At 39.9% G+C, this 14,536-nt stretch overlaps 1 protein-coding gene across 10 annotated transcripts in view; it reads right to left on the reverse strand.

The window, feature by feature from the left end:
• Positions 1-14,536, reverse strand: part of TRIM2 (tripartite motif containing 2) — a 109,324-nt gene that overhangs the window by 55,895 nt on the left and 38,893 nt on the right. Inside the window, exon 1 of one of the 10 annotated variants that reach the window (XM_038134607.1) lies at positions 3,827-5,123. The exons of the other annotated variants lie outside the window; for them this stretch is intronic. The gene's annotated coding sequence lies outside the window, so the exon portion shown is untranslated. Of the gene's footprint in view, positions 1-3,826; positions 5,124-14,536 lie in introns of those variants that run through there. 10 annotated transcript variants of the gene reach the window in all.

Below are 14,536 nucleotides of genomic sequence, written 5' to 3' on the forward strand. Positions count from 1 at the left end.
AGGAGCGACATGCAATATGTCTACAGATTATGGAAAGAAAATGTTTAGACATTCTGTGTTAGAAAACAAAGGCAAATGCCTTTAATGTTACAATTTATACAATGAATATTTATTTATTTAAACCATAGAAATAAAACATGGTCTTGATAGAAGTAAAACCATTCAGAAATTTTGACATGAAGTACCATTTTCATTTCTGCAAAGGTCAGCCTGAGCTTTGTTCAGTGGAAGGCATTCTTTATTTCAGTTGATCAAAAACAAAAAGGAAGAAAAAAGATCTAGTGCACAAAACAGGTATTCTTCCAAATTTCATTTGTTAAGTGTTTGCAACCAAGCATCTCTTTCCTTTACAGACATGTTAATACAAACCTTACAGCACACCAAGGGACTGCCTACAATCCATTCATGTCACATAACAAATAGAAAAGCAAGTCCAACTCCCACAGAAGGAGCATGTCTTGAAAAGTAACTTATCAAAAATTGAGATACAGAGAGGTGAAGTGCACTTATGTGACTGCTAAGACCTGTTCTTTTCCCTTCAGTATTTTAAAACCCTCTAAATAGTAATTATTTTCTTTCCTATATTGATTTCTTTCAACAAATATTAATGTTTGTTTCCAGTCTAGTTTTTTTACAGCTCATGCCACGCATTTCACATGGTTAGCTCTCCCCACCTTTGTTTTTTTAATCAGGAAACATTACAGAAAACATAAGAAGAACCTGCAGTCTCCGGAAATAGCATATAATTATTGATAATTATAAATTTGGTTGAAGGTGTCAGCCAAGTGTAGCATTTGCAACAATGGATTGCAATCTGGCAGTCACTGGATTTCTTCAATAACTGAAAAAGGCAAGTTCATATGTCTTACCCTGCAAAATATGGATAGGCAGAATTCCAGGAGAAAATTTTTAGGGCTTTGGAATCAGCGGCATTTTATAATATAGAATACCGCATTGTCTGTAAAACAACTAATTAAATCTAAAGTGTTATTCCCTTATATAATGCCATTGTATTAAGGAACACTCTTTATAAACTGAACTTATTATTTACAGTAATATATGCTTGCTGCTGTGTATAAGAAAATAGTACAAACTAGCTACACTTGTATCCTCAGACACATTTAATTCTGATGAGACAATATGCCAGCAGATCAAATCAAATGCTTTTACATGTGACTCAAGGATTTATACTAACCTACTATACATTGTGCCTTTGTTTTTATAAAAATAGTTCATGTGTCTAGACACAGTATTACATGTTTCTGCAAAACTGTGTATTTTTAATACTTTATGCAGATGATTAAATTTCAGCTTCAGTATAGTAATGTACAGCACTTTGTTCTCTGGATTAGAACATCCAGTACCTTTCCAGTTAATTTAATTCCTCTGTTTTACTCAAAGGAATCAGGAGCACTGCTGCGTTTGCATAAGCTGTCCAAATTCTAGTTTTGTTATGAATTAATGAAATTCCATTATCAGGCAAAGACAGGCCCAGCATGCTTTCGTGATGGCTTCAAGCACCAATTATCTGGGATTTTCCAGTAAACAACATGAGCTTTAAGCTAAAACCAGGACTGTCAGAGAAAGAATAGTATAATGGGCTGGGGAAATCCCCCAGCAGAATTACCATCTTTGTCCAGGTAAGGTCTAATGTTCCAAACATTGTACATGCTGCTGGGCATAGCAGAATTTAGATAGCACTTGCATGTGCCACCAGATCATGGACACTGCTTGTCTCAAATCTAGCCTAAAACACAAGATTTCATCAAATATCAATGCCATGAAAAAGAGGAACTTTTAAGACACACATACCCCAACCACTCCTCCAAAGCCTTAAATGTATACATACTTCTAATTTTTATTCTGCGTCTAGAAGGATGCATTCACTGTCTCTCTTTACAAATTACATAAAGAAATCAAAAGATATTTCCCTGAAATATCTTGACTGAAATGATTTTTTGCATGATTTTAAGCCTTCCCTCTTCCCAGAAACCCTATAATCAAATCTAGAATTGTTTCTGTCATAAAATCCAATTAAAGTTTCCTTCTGGCCCTCAAGCAGTGTTACACATGCTCCTTGAACCAAAGTTCTGTTTAGCCTTATCCCCGAAGAAAGATCTAATTATTAAAGGTCTATCAAAGTCATTTCTCATGAAAAAGGATGAATCTCAAGAACTGAAATGAACCCTCCACAAAGAAAACACAAACCTGTTCTTTATAACCAAATTGTGGGCACTGCAGGTCCAGATCAGACATGGGAGTGTCTTCACCACTCAAGTTTGTCAAATGCTTTGCTGAGATGTTGGAGGAAACCTTTGGTTTATGCTAAGCAGTTCTGGATGAGGGCCAAAGCACAGAAGCTTTATTTCATTTTGTCAGCAGCTAACAGACTGATTCCTCCCCCAAACTCTCTGGAAACAGGGAACAACCTCCTCTTTCTGCTGCCTGTGTTAGTGAGCAGGATGATGCAGTCCAAAGACCAGGCACAGCAGCTTTCCAGTACCTTCTCTCTATAACCATGCTTTAGATATCATCCAGAAAATTATGGGACTAACTTGCAAATAAAACAAGTTTATACAGATTTTAATAAAACAAACCTTTTAATATGGTTTCAAGCCCTACAGTTTATATTTCCAAGTTTATTAAAAATATTCACATTGTCGAGAAGCTCTCTTTAGTATTGCTCATCAATGTCATTTGTTTTCACACAAGCAGCAATGTGGAATTTTGAGGAAAAAAACCTTCTGATTATTAGATCATAATAGTTGGCCATAGACTATTATCTAGATAATAAATTCCTTGCCCACAAAAACAAAAAATCCAAGGCTGGAACAGAAAGCAACTTTTCTTAAGCTACATCCTTACCTAAGAAATATTTATTTAGCCATTGTGCTTTCACAAAAATTTTCTCATTTGTCTCCCTGTAAATGAACATCTATGTCATTGCTTTGGCCTGATAAATGTGTCAGTTCAGGATCACTTTATTGGTCTATTTCTTGCTTTATTCTTAGTATAATACCTGGTATATTATCTATAATTATACCCCTTGTTTTTACTTAAACCTATCAATCTGCCTGACAGTCTGCCCTTACTGCATTTTGAAAATAGCAAAATGAACTAAAAGGAGAGTAATCAACCTACCTCAATAACCTATGGAGAGCTATGAATCAGGTAATGGCTCAAGTTACACTTCACAAAAGCACCACAGAATATGGCAACATTAATGCCAACTCCCAGCTTCAAAAAACGAACCACTGTGAAAAGTAAACTGTCTCTCCGAATTAGACCTTGGCATTGTCCTCTCAGATTTACAGAGTCATTATTTAGCTTTGAATAAACATCACTATTTCTTTCCTAGGCAAACTCCTTGGCTCTGTTTCAATTATTTCTTTTAAATATTAAAGAGCAGGAAACATTTGTTTTCCCTTGTCACATCCTGTCTTCTTTACATAGCATCACACAGTCCCCTTTGAAACGCCTGCTCTTACGGCAAGCCTGACATGCACAGTTCAATCAAAACATTTGCTATTGTCTTTTGCCAGCTACAAACAAATTTCTGCACAAACACTGAAAAGGCTTAAAGGTTTCGACAGCCATCTAAAGCCGAGCTAACACGACTGTCAAAGAAAGGCGGTGTCAAACTGCTCGGCTTCCCCGCTACCACCCTGACTTAAGAAAGAAAAAGAAAGACAAAACAATTCACTCACTCACACAGCAGAGCTCCTGGCAAGAGCTCGCTGGCTATAAAACCACTGCTCTCACAAAAATACTCGAAAGCAGAAACAGCACACGAACATTTAGAGATGAGTGTGAAAGGGTAACTTACATTATTTAGAAAGACAGTGGGAAAGGACTGCTGCAGTTTCTTCGTTATTTTACACTGCTCTCAGCGGAGCAGACAACCAAAAAAGTTCATCTAAAGAAATCTTTCCTTTTAATTCTCTCTCTCCCAGTTCATGTACTCTGCAGTCCCTCAGCCTGAAGAGATCCGACAGTCAAAAGTTTATCCCCTTGTATTTCCGAATGATATGGCCGACTTTCCTTGGACACATACCAATGATGCAGTAAAAATAGACAAAAGTGGGGGGGAGGGAAGAAGCAATCTAGCTCGAGCCTGAATCTTCTTAACTCAATGTTTTCTGTAAAAGCTGCTCCTATGTCAGAAGATCCCATTCCTACCTAACTCGCAAAGCGCTCAGTCATCCATCTGGTTTTCATAAACTGCAAATTACAGGCAAACCAGGGAACGTACACGGCTCAGTTTTAGCAGAAATCCCCAGGCATCGGCCTTACAAGGAACCTGAGGTGCAAAGGCTTTGAAAATAAACAGCTGGCCCCGTGCCGGGATGGTCTCCCGTCTGCGGATGCCCGACCGCTTCCCCCAGGCAGCGCCCAGCAGCCCGGAGCACCACCCACCAGTCAGCAAAGCGGCAGCCGGGTCCCCGCACTCCCCGCCGTGGAAACAAAGCGACCTTGCAGCCCTCCCTCGCTCCCAGGACAAACAGCCGCTCTGGAAAGGGGCAGGAAAATCCAGGGCATTGTATGAAACCGTCAACAGTTTAGCAAGTCATTTAGAACAACCTGTTTTTTATAAACAGGAGCGTGGATGCTGATCCCCTTACATACTCTAAATGTTTCCAGGTGGGAAGCAAATCTGACGTGTTGCTAAGTTTTGTTTTGGTTTTCTTTTTTTTTTGGTGTTTTTTTTTTTTTCCTACTGAGGCAACTCAGAGCCAGTGGACAGTTGCTGAATAGGGAACTTCTAGGGTGATTCAAGCCATTCATTACCAGAATGAACATTTTACCAAAAGCAGCAGAAGCAAAGTTTTGATATGCACCCCATGAAAGTCCATCACTCAAAGCCACCAAGTCACCTTCAGCCCCTATGTTCACCTATTTAAAGGTCTAGTTTAGTTAAAGGCCTGATTACATTCAAGTATCAAAGGCTTAAGGAGTCACCTATATTTCTGGATACTTCATGGCTTTTGTGTCAGGACAGAATAAGATTCTTTTCCCAATAAAAAATCAAGAGAAAAAAAGGTGGATAAAAAAAAGTTTTGCCATTGCTTAAAATTAAAGTTGTTATCTGTATGTTCTTTAAAGTAACAAGTTTTATTTCGTTGTTAGTTTTAGCTAACTTTTTTAACTGAATACCAAGCTTTTCTACTGGGAATAATTTACTCTGCTTGAACAATGAGACTGAACAAGGCAGCTTTCACTAAAGCATCGGTGAATCAGTACAGCGAGTCATTAACAAAATAAAAACACCATTGTAAACGCTCTGACTAAAAGTCCGGAGCCTTGTCACTTGCTCAGCTTTTCATCTTGGCACAATCAGGATTGTGCTGTCTGTCTACTCATTTGCACCTGGATCCAGGACTGACACAACTGGACTGTTAAAGCCAAAAGCAGGTGAACGATTAAAAAAATCTCAAAAACAAACACAAAACAACAACAAAAACCACCACCAAACACCAAAAAACAAGGCTCTCTAATCAATAGAAGCAAAGGAGGAAATTATGAATTAATTTTTTTGTGTTTAGTTTTGCCTGTGCTGTCACAATTCCTTCCAGCAGTTGTACAACCCATTGAATAATTTCAGTCACATCAGGTAGAGGTCCCAAAGGTATTATATTCCTACAACTTATGTGAAAAAAGGCAGCTGTCCAGATGAGTGAAATACAATCCAGTGATCCAATGTAAGAGGCTACACATGAACTCAGCTGTATTATTAGACACCAGGGCACCTCACACAAACAAGAGGTCTATGAGAACAGATTCCATGTGCCCTATGGGTCAGCTGCTACCAAAGTTGGGACAACTTTGCCTACATTCTAGCATTTTTCCTCTCTTCTGTTCTCTTGTCAAGATAATAAGCAGAAAACCACATGAAATGCACAGTTGTCAGCTGAAGCAAATAATAGTATTTTTTGAAACAGCAATAAGCAGAGTTTGGTAACAGCTGAGTTATTCTCTCACTTAGTAATAACCAAGTGGGGTGAACTGACTACCTCATGTTCTTACTTATATTTTCCATGATACCAAAGAACCTGATCCTTGTAGAGCAGACTTACTGGTTTGGGGACAGAAATTATTTCATGGGCTACAGCAGAGTAGTCCTTGTGTGGTTTTCTGAGCATGTAGGTCTCTCCCCACTGTACAAGGACATGCTGAATTACTGTTATCTTTGGAATAAGAACACTTTTTTTTGGTGAGACATGGTAATGAAGAGAAGAGTAAGTGGAAATAACCACTTTCAGTTTGTGATGCTTTTGCTGACTGAATGCTTCTTCTCCCAAATGCATTAGTTCACACTGATCTCTCAGGTGGTCTTCAAGATACCTGTTCTCCCAAAAAAACACTCCATTTACATCTAAGGTGGCTCTCACAAATAGCAATTCCTGAAGAAAACCTCAAGAAAATTCAATATTCAAAAACAGCAGATCAATTTTAAATGACCCTTCATTTTTCAGGCTCTAAGGATCATCCTTCCTCACTAATTTTACCTACTTTTCTTTTTTTTTTTCCTTTTTCATTTCCTCTTTTATCTCATCCCTATGAGGTACCAGTATCCTACTGTCCATACACAGCTCCTGCCTCGAGGCAGGCCAGCTGTGTGTCCCCTCACTGTTGCCTGGATCTAAGGCATCGTTTGATGCCCACATTCTCACACTTTGTCTCTGTGAATTTTGGCACAGTCAAGCACCATGTTCCTATTGAGCACAGGGATCTTGGCTTCCTGGAGAAATGGAGATGGAAGATATTCATCACTTTGATGGTGAGGAAATTTACTCTAGAAAGCTTCATATTGGAAAGACCGCATCAAAGAACAGATCAGATAGGAAAAACAAATTTCTAGAAGCACTTTGTGTTCTCAGAAAAATGGCAGCTTCCCTTTAGGATATTTTCAAATGTCTATACAAAACTACCCTATTATTTTCCATAATAATTTTTCACCCAGATCAACTATCTTAGCAATATTAGTAGGACAAGAGTGTAGTAGGATGCAGCTTAGATACTGATTATGCTGATTATGTATCTTTATATGTAGATGCTTGAAAGGTTTTTTCAAACACCATTACAAGTTCCTTAAAGCGAGGGAAAAGTGTCCCTCCTCAGTCAGTGACAGACAGGTTGTGACGCACAGGAGGTGGCAGAATGTGTATCTCTCTTGGTCTGAACTCTGCTCCCATCTAGTCTAGTGTGGTTGTATTGGAAACACTGCCTTGAAAAGTATAGTTGAAACCAATCTGTTTTTCAACTAGTTTTTTGCAGCTTAAATACTGAGAAAGTGACAAGTGAAAGGTCTTGGTTTGGTAGAGGATGCGCTTTCCATTTAATTTGAATCTGTGAAATTCAGGAAGAATTTCACAAGCTCAGGATGGTAGATTAACAAGCCTGGGTCTCACCACAGGTATATGCTCACCTTTGGTTTTAACACTAGACACTTGGTGCAGGACTTTAAACATGTTTATGCAGATTTCTAGTCAGTCACAACTGAAGTCCTAGATGAGTATTCTCATCTATGCAAACAAGCTGGCAGGCTACGTACCAACTGGAAAACCACAGGTCTGATAAACTGAAACAAAACTCTCCCTAGAAGAGTTCAAGGTGAAGTTTCAGTTCACTTAATGAAATAAAATAACATAGATTTTGGCACTGACTATAACTCATTTTTAAAAGACAAATTAGCTGGGACATTATAAATAAATTTATCACCAGCATTTTAAAGCCAGCACATGGAACATCTGCCTTGGGTCTGGGTTCAAATGCTAAACTTGGTCTGGCCTCACGTATTTTATCATAGCACTTCAGCTTGGTGTCCAGTGACTTGAGTTCAGCAAAAGCCTGTCCCCCTCCAGAAAGACACATAATTGTTAGCTGATCTTCCAAAGAGATATCATGTGATAATCCTTTGCTGCCTGCTCCAACTTTTAGATGAGAATGGGGCTGTTTCAGTGCTTTTGGTATTTTTTCATTATGTATGTGTTTTGCTTTATAATGTATCACTTCCCTTCCACAGAAAGAAAAAATGCAGCTCAGACAAAACCACAATGCATTATAACCTTGATGTCATCGCTGGAGAAGCCCCATGGCTGCTTCTGTTTTCACTACTGCCTGCAGTAGTCCCTGACTGTCCCTAAGAAAAAAAAGGGAGAATAAGCATAACTAAGCCACTTTCCCCATTAAGTCTCACATCTGTGACTGCAGAGATCTGGGCTTGCCTGGGGCACATGAGCACATTCTGAGCACATTGGTTATGGAGACATACATAGCCTGCTCCCTTCTGAGTGAGATGAAATGATGATTCCTTTTTCCCACCCAGAAATCAACAGAACAGGAGTTAATGGCTGAATACTTCATATTCTTTAACCAACTATGCAGTGCATATGCCCCAGTTGTTTTCATCAGAGTAGGTCAAATATTAGAAGAACATAATTTCAAAAGACAAACATTAGACTGTTTTCAAAGGCCCCTGTTTGCCTCTGAGTGCACCCTCACATTTCTTACCTCACACTGAGGCACTTGCTGAACTCCCAGTGAACAGATACAGTTCATTGCCTGACAGAAAACTGCCCTGTGAAAAAATGCATCCATTTTCTGCAACCTGAGAGAGGTGAATTAACTTCTCAGTGTCCACTGAGTGCTGCAGATATTATGGACTGGAGGAGGGGAAGAAAGACAACTGCAACCAAATGCTCAAGTGTCTTATAAAAATACACCATGTAACAGCAGGTAAGCCCCCCACTCCTCCTGACTGTAGTCCTGCTTCAAGGTCTTCAGGCACATTTCTGTGCAATCACATCCCTTAAATATGGGCACACACTCAGTTTGTGCCCAGCTCACGCTTCTGCTCTGCACTGCTCTGAATCATAGTTTGCTACTCTGAGAAATTAACCATGAGCCCTTGCTTCTGTAAAATTGTACTGTCTCAGTATTACTATTTTTCACAAACTTCCATTCATGTAAGCTTCCTTTCAAAAGCAAGTATCCTGGAAACACTGATGTAAAACATTTTCATATGTCTGCATTCATGAAAAGTTCTGAACCAAAAGTAATGTGTCCAAATCCCTCTTTTTGTTTGAAAACATCATTCATCCAAGAATCAGAAATGTTACCATGTGACTGGTAACAAAAAGAAATGAGCACATGAAGAACCACAGCAAACAGTTCAAAAGCAGCTCTGGGCCTGAAGTTGGTTCACAAGACATTTGTTGAACACTGGACACTTTGTTTGCCAAGAAAAATAGAAAAGGCTACTTTTGCTAAAAAAAAAACAACCAAAAAACACAACCCATGCTTATATATTTCTTGGCTTAGTCTTTCTCTGACCTTGCCTGGAGCTATCCCCCTTTACAGCACACAAAAACTAGTATGTGCCTGGTTCACCCTGGACCTGCCCTACTTTCCTGCCTTCAAGTACAATAAAGAGGAAAAAGAAAGTATGCTGAGACCTTTGCACTGAAGAACCTGAAACTCCAGGGGAGAACAAAGAGCCCCCTGTCTCTCAGACAGCAAACACTGGGCTGTAGTGAGGAAGACAGAGAGTAGGAAGAGAATACAGCAGAAGCAAAGAGCTCTGGGGAAGCTCTTAAGGACTGAGAGGCAGCAAGAACAAGCATCTTAAATGGCATGGAACACAGAGGTTCAGGAGGATGGGACATGGGGGGCCAGGAAAAAAAGGTGCCTCTAGGATAGGAAAAGAGTTGTGGGAGAAATATGAAGAGCCTGTGAACTTTGTGAGTGAGGCAAGGGGCACGGATGACAGGGAAAAGCTACATGCCCTCCCTACACAGGCATGAGCTGGAGACTTGGACTAAGGATGAGGGGCCTGAGGCTGGAAGACACGACAAGCCAGAGTGAAAGGCTGGCAGGCTTGAAGCTCAGCAGAGCTTTGGGGCAGGTAGGGAACAAGAAGAGATAGTTTCTCTACTGAAACTATCCTTATCTACATACCTGCATGCATATAGAAGATGCTGTCCCCTGCTCCATCCACATGAACACCTCTTCCCACTCTTGCATCCCCTGTTTTGCAGCCATATCAGCCCTGGCTCACATTTTTCTATCTATGTATTGGAATGTGACAGTGTAACATTTTCCATTGCCAGTATGATCCAAGGAAATGTTTTGGTGTAGTTCTGGATTCCAAAGTATATATGAGTATTAAGCATAGATTTCTAAGTGAAAGAGAAGAGAGGGTATCAGGAGAACATTACAGGAAAAATAGAGAGGAGGAGACATTTCTTCACAGAGATGGTCTCAAGAAGGCAATGTCTGAAAAGTGCTGAAAGTTCGGTCACTGGAGTGAATGCTGGAGTTGACATTAACGTCATCAAATACTTATCAACTTGCTCTTTAACATTCGAAAACTAATCGAAAAGAAGGCCAAAGGTACCATGCTAAAGTTAAACATCCCAGCCAGAAACAGAAATTAAATCACACATATGGGAAAAGATTGAAATTCTCACAGTCCCATTTCAGTCTTTAAGTAACCAGCCTCTCTGTCACCTTCAGCAAGAGTTTTGCCAGAATAAGACCTGCAGAATTCCATGCCAGGTTATCAGTATAAAAAATGTTAACTTTTGACAGTACATTAAGGGATTACATTAGGGAGCATTAGGCAAAGTGTCAACTGAAGATGCTGCATAAGAAGAAAGATGTCAAGAAGAAAACAAGCCACAGTATGATTTCATTTAGTGAGAGAAACTGCAGTGCACTCCTTGAATTTTAACGGATACGATGCTTCTCAGTTTCACATGCTGTGAACGAGCCGTGATAAGAGGAAAAGGCTGATGACAGCCGTGATAATTTCTTTAGACAGCAGCAACGAAGAAGAACACAGCAAGCTACCCTCTTAATTAGGGACATTTTATGCTACAAACTAAAACTGCTGCTTTATTAGACCTTTGGGCAGCAACACAGGCTAAAAGAAGGAAACTGAAATACTTAAAAAGCTTCTTCATGGTAGAAGAAACCATGGAATCTATTATAATTCCTGCCTACTTGAGCAAACACTGGGATACAATTTGCTTTCTGGGCCAGACAGAGGTGAGCTAGAGAGAGAAATGAGCCATCTGGAGGCTACAATTAATATACCAGTCCTGTATGTACCCTAAAAGAAGGTAGTTTGCACAACTGTGCCTTTTACACGCTATCAAAGCAAAGTAGCAATGCAGAGAGCCTGTTCTGTAAGCCAGTAATTCCAGTAAGAAGAAAGTTTAGGGCTTGCCAATGGAGTCCAAGGAAGCATCTTCCCAGCATGAGAGCAGAGCATAGCCACTGCAAGTGCTGGAACGCCACTGAAGGTTGTTTCTTTCAGCACTGCTGGCTAGCACAGAGGCCAGATATGCCAGACAGGAGGGAAATGAGTCAAAGGAACCAGTGGAAACTGGTAGATGCTGATGATTTAAAGGCAGCACAGACCTGAAGACAGCTTAGTCACTGCCATTCACTCTCTGTCATGGGCAAAGAAGGTAGGAAGTAATCCCTTTTTCTGTCTTGACCCAGGTTTTTCATTATATTTCAGGCAGGCCACCCTACAGAATGAGACCTGTGGCAAATACCTGGTTGAGAGACTTCCCCTATTCTCCTGGGGTGAATTTTGCACATATAACCTGCCTAGCAATCCTCTTCTTTCCTAAGAGCAGGTAACTTCTCCAGGTAACACCACCAAAAGAAAATGCATGCATTAGAGGAAGATCCTCTGCTCTTAATGTATGAGTGAGATCTGGGTACTACAGTCCTGCTGCTTTTGTAATAGAAAAGGCTGCCTGTTTAGCATTTTTCATTTTTTCAGAACCAAGCAGTATGTTCCACTTTAGTAATAACAACATCCCTTACCTAGCATCTAATACCTAGGAAAAGGGATCTGGGAGAAAAAAAAAAAAAAAAAGGTGACAATGAAAGATTTTAAAAGCTTTCATAGACATAGGTAAAAACTGAGGATATTAGTCAGAGGGTTCAGATTTAAGAGAGAGGACAACTTACCCAAGGAGGCTGAGGAGGCAAATTTCAGCCTTTATCCCTATGGAGACCTGAGTTTTGATAGTGATTTCCTATAGAGACCTGACTTCTGACAGTCAGTGATTTTACACGGAAATCTATCCAAACCTGACTGCCATTGCTTCTTTCAGACTCTAAGACTTTTTCCTGTTAGCTGACAGTTCAGTTTCCTGGTCAGACTCAAACAGCTGATGGGAGGGAGACACATACAGTATTTCACTCACAGGCTCTCCCTTATCGTAACCTTAATTGATTTATGTCAAGCATATAAGACATATCAGCAGAGCACCTGCTAATAATAAACCCTGAGGCAAAAAGTACCCTTAAAGTCTTCTGCTTTCACTAAAAATTCAAACATTCAGTGTCATGAATTAGAGCTCAAATAACTCAAAATCCTTAGTAATTTAGAGAGTTGTTCCTTCCCAAGATATTGATTCATTTTGGGAGCTGGTCTGACATTCCCAAGGGCAGTGTAGGGGAAATACACTGGATCCAATAATCTGGTTACCATGAGTATATTTGGGAAATACTGGTAAGAAGTCAGGGTTTCAGTCACCCCAAATGAATACCTTTCATTAAATTCTGAACAATTGAACAATAGCTATATTACAAATGTGCCTGCAGACCACATAATCAGCCACGGGAAATTGCTGGCAAATGCACCTACAGAACCAGAGGAAGAAAATGAGCCACAGTAAGCAGTTCTATTTCAAGCTTCCTTGCAGATTTTATCTCCTTTTGTAGCTTGAGCATGATATGCTTCTCTGCTTGCCAGGCCATCTGAAAGCTTTGTTAATGAGTATTAGTAAATAACTTTGTTCTCACAAAGTGCCTACCATCTCAGAATCAAAAAGTGCAATTATAGCTTATTCATTTCAGAGCAGTTCTTTTATGAAGGATGTTGATTCAGCACCTTGTTTTAGCAAGCCCTGTAAATACATCTTCAAAATTATCTCTCTGGGAGGAAAAAAAAAAATCAATTTTAATTTTCTGCCTGTTTACCCTGATGCAAATCAAACAGGCACAGTCTGCCCATTCAGAGCCAGCCATGTTGTGCTGAGCTCGTGATGCACAAGGGATTTCTTTCTTTAGTCAAGAGACAGACAATGTGGTGAGCATATTGATTACTCCTAACTATGTACTGCAAGGGCACAGCAACAATTCCTAGGTGCATGGTGTATCTCATGGCTTTCATTTAAGTACTGAGATCCTGCTTTCTTAATCTATACACAGAAACCATCTTTACTAATCAAGGCTTAGTATCTATCTGCTGCTTAGTGTAACTGACTGAAACACTCTGGCTTGTACTCACAGCCTGGCACAGAAGCAGCTTATTGCAGTAATTAGCTTTAATTCATACACTACCACACATGCACTGTGCTGCTGTAGAGAAGGCTCAGACTCAGAGCTGAACAACCATCAGCATCAAGCCCCACCTAAAATGTCCTAAGTACAACAGCTGCCTATTTGATCCATGTTATTAGAAAATTTCTGTCCAGCTGTCTCTTAGCCACTGCTTTCTAAACACAGTATTGCTTGACTGGCACTCTGCAATCCACAGCTCATTGAGTGATGCAATCATTAAGATCCTATAGGTGAGTAGGATTGTTGAGCCAAAAGTTTCCAGGCTGCACCAGGGCTGTCTATGGATGCTGTGCACTGCCCCAAAACACAAGCAGCACAGCAGAGAAAAAGGCACAACCCCCAGGGTATTCCCCTGTTGGGTACATCCACAGGGGGCAAGCTAAACAAGCTGAAAGGAACATGGCATCAGGCCTTGCTTTGGATTTGCTTTTAATTTTTTTTTTTTTTTTGCATGAGTCACAGCTAATGAAGATCTGATTGCATCTTACTTTCCTGTGATTTTAAATAGAGGAATAATGAACATGCTTATTTACAGTGACAGGCACCTTTCTCCCCCTCAGGTATCTGGAACTCACAGCCTGAGCCCCAGTTACCACATGAAACCTACAAACAGACTTGCCCAAAGACTTGCTCTTCAGGAGCAGACTGCTTCTGAGATTCTGCATGGTGGCCAGCTCTGATATGGACTTAAGACTTTCTTTGCTGGTGTAAACGGTAAAAGAGAAAGTCTAAAAAGTCCATAAATATATCCAGTGCAGGTGTAAATTGAAGAATACTGTCCAAACAAGCAATATTTGAGTTCAAATTCTGAAAATTAGAAAGGGCATACTAAAGATGCAAGAAGTCATGCTCATTCCATCTCTACAATCTTTTGCTCTGTGGAGCTGTGAACATTTCCCAATAACAATTCCCAGTAAAAAAAGAGGACTGAAATCTCTGACCATTACTTTCTTTTTTTACTGCTAGGTATATATCTTCAAACATGACAGCACCTATGAGCATTTTGGGGAGCATTCATTTTATGGTTTCCAGCCATTTCACACTTTTCCAAACCACACTACTCATGACATTGCAAGAATTGCTGCCTTTAAAATGAGACTGGATGATCAAATACTGTAAATGCATCTAAAAATAAGAACCAGATGCAGATTAAATTGTGTATACACAC

This window comes from Motacilla alba, chromosome 4 (genome assembly GCF_015832195.1).
Source record: "Motacilla alba alba isolate MOTALB_02 chromosome 4, Motacilla_alba_V1.0_pri, whole genome shotgun sequence".
In the NCBI taxonomy this organism is placed as follows: Eukaryota; Metazoa; Chordata; class Aves; order Passeriformes; family Motacillidae; genus Motacilla; species Motacilla alba.